At 42.9% G+C, this 3,042-nt stretch overlaps 1 pseudogene; it reads right to left on the bottom strand.

Moving 5' to 3' along the window:
* Nucleotides 1–1,966: 1,966 nt before the first annotated feature.
* LOC123796053 (5S ribosomal RNA) lies at nucleotides 1,967–2,085 on the bottom strand (annotated as a pseudogene).
* Between the last annotated feature and the right edge of the window lie 957 nt (nucleotides 2,086–3,042).

Raw genomic sequence — 3,042 nt, 5'->3', positions numbered from 1 at the left:
CCCAAGGTCAGGAACTGGATCTGAGTTGAGATATGCTTGACTTCCATGTTTGCATCATGAATGTCAGCATGAACTCCCTGAGGCCTGCATTTTTAAAGTTCGGACCATGGTGCCTGGGTGGTTCCATTGGTTGAGTGTCTGACTCTTGATCTTAGCTCAGGCCTTGATCTTGGGGTCATGAGTTCAAGCCTCACGTTGGGCTCCATACTGGGCATGGATCCTAGAAGGAAGGAAGGAAGGAAGGAAGGAAGGAAGGAAGGAAGGAAGGAAGGAAGGAACAAATGAACCAAATATGACCCTGGACAACCAAAGAGAAGAAAGGACACACAGGAACATTTTATTGTGGAACTACTATATGCCAGGCCCTGGTACGAGGTGCTTTACAGAATATCTCCCATTTAGTCCTCAGAACAACCTGATTGTCCCATTTCATGGATGAGGAAACTGAGGGTTTAGAGAGATTAAGGGAACTTCCTAAAGTCCAGTGGTAGAGCCAGGATTCAAACCAGGTCTAACTCCCAAATCTGCCATCTTTCCACCATTAGTAGGCTACTGGGCCTCAGTTCTCCCATCTGTAGAATGGAGTCAGGTAAGATGCACTCTGAGCACCAGTTCAGCTTCTATTTTTTAAGCTAGCATTTTTGTGCGCTTATTGCATGCCAGGCACTGTGCTGAGAATCTCACATACATTTTATAATGTCATCCTTACAACACCCTTTGAGGTGCTGCTAATATTACTGTTTTCACTTTTAAAATGAAGATACTGGGGCTCGGATGTACAGACATCGCTCATGGTTACAGAGCTCACACGATGCACAGCCTGAGTTTTAACTAAGGCTTGTTTGATTCTTAAGCCAAACCCTTACCCATGCCCTATACTGCCTCCAAAAGTCTCGCCGGCCTTTGGAGTGAGGACATCCTGTATTCCTACAGAATCAGAACAAGACTGGAGTAGACGGTGGATGAGGTCCTCAAAGCGTGGGCCCTTCTTCCTTTGGATTTCAAAGAATCATTTCAGTGAAGTTCTGTTAGAGTCAAAAGGTGACATCCTTCCACAGACAGTTGGCCAAAGCTAAGTCCAGCCCTGGCACCTCAAGGGCTTGGCCGTTTCCTCTGATCTTGTTGTCAAGGCAACCCTAGATTGCTCTGTGGTTTTGTAGTTCTTCTTCATCTTTCTTCCTTGTCTCCCCACCTGCTCAAGAGAACACTTGAGAAACAGCTCCAAGGGGCCCACTTGCCCATGATTGAAGGAGATGCAGGAACTTCAAGGCCCCAAACAGAAAGAACTACCTTCCCTAAACACCTTGAGGCAGAAGCTTATTCACAGCTGTCCTCCAAAGCTTTCCAAGGTGCCTGGAACAAGGAGGTAGTCAGTAAATGTTGAATGAACTGACCAATTATGGAAAGGGGGGTTCTAAAGTAGTCGGCTTTGGAAAACAAGGGTAAAACAATACCAGAATAAAAGTACACGTGTATGTATGTGTGTGTGCACCGGAGCGGAGGCTCAGCGAACCTTGTGATGGGCCAGCCTGTGTCCCTCCACTTCTCTCCACATCTTGTGAGCTGGAGCTGTCAACGTGGACGGTTCCTGCCTACCCAGGCTTCTGGCCTGAGGAGTATCTCTCTCTGTGTATCTCTGTCTCTCTTAATTGTGGTGAAATACACATAATACAAATGTTATCATCCTAAGCATTTTTAAACATACAGTTTGGTAGTGTTAACTATACTCAATAAATGGTCACTGGATAATTGCTCTTGCTCTATTTTATTTTTTTCTATGGGTTTCAGTCTCTTGGTTTAAGAGCAATTTTGGCTTTATGATGTACTGACAATTGTAAGTACTTCTTGACTGCCCTCTAGTGGGAAAGATGAAAAAGTGAAACTCCAAGGGAGTCCTGCAGGAATGAGCGGTCTGGTTTGGTTTGGTTTGGTTTGGTTTGGTTTGGTTTGGTTTGGTTTGGTTTAAAGCCCACAGCACCCAGTATTCCCAGGCGGAATCCCATCTACGTACCAACCAGGCCTGACCCTGCTTAGCTTCCCAGATCAGATGAGATCGGGCTCCTTCAGGGTGATATGGCCATAAACTGAGTGGTCCTTTTTTCCCCTAACTCGTTGGACTTTACACCATCCAAAACTGTGATGGACTCAAGGTGGCAGTTTATCCTCACCTTGCAGATTACAGATGAGGATGACACGTAGAGCTTCTCACACCGCGGTGAAGAACCAGTATTTTAAAAAAATTATCTGCTGCAAATCAATCCATTTGTAAAATTTTTTAAAAAATGAGTTACTAGATAATTGTATTCCATACAAAATTTTAAAATACCTATTTTTTATTATCGGATACAAGAGACAAAATCACATTTCAATAAATATAATTAAAACATAGGAAAAGGTAAAATAAATGCAAAATCTCTCCATGTTGTTCATTCAATGTGGATATTATAGATGATTAATACAGAAAATTGCTATCGTGCTAATGACTTTTTGTTGTTCTGCATTCACAATTAAACAAAAAATTGTAAGTGAAATGTCTCGATTCCCTACTTCAAATAAACAGTATATTAAGATTATGGCTTTTTAATGGACAAATGCTCATGCTTATGGCTCATTAGCCTATTTAACCCACGAAGAATGGAATATAATGCTACCCGCAATGTACAATGGCTGTCAAAACTGCTTTTATGTTTTGTCTTAGTAAGAGCTTTAGTGGAGAAACTAGTCTCACAGAGGTTTGTTGATGGGAATGAAAGGAGAAATTTTTTAAAAATATTTTATTATTTATTTATTTGCCAGAGAGACAGCGAGAGTGAGCACAAGCAAGGGGAGTGGCAGGCAGAGGGAGAAGCAGGCTCCTCACTGAGCAAGGAGCCCGATGTGGGACTCAATCCCAGGACCCTGGGATCATGACCTAAGTCGAAGGCAGACTCCTTTTTTTTTTTTTTTTAAAGATTTTATTTATTTGACAAAGATAGAGACAGCCAGCGAGAGAGGGAACACAAGCAGGGGGAGTGGGAGAGGAAGAAGCAGGCTCACAGCGGA

This window comes from Ursus americanus, chromosome 6 (assembly GCF_024610735.1).
Source record: "Ursus americanus isolate L20-20 chromosome 6, mUrsAme1.1.p, whole genome shotgun sequence".
Taxonomy (NCBI): Eukaryota; Metazoa; Chordata; class Mammalia; order Carnivora; family Ursidae; genus Ursus; species Ursus americanus.
The sequence above is the reverse complement of the archived record's forward strand: the minus strand, read 5'-3'. Positions and strand labels throughout refer to the sequence as shown.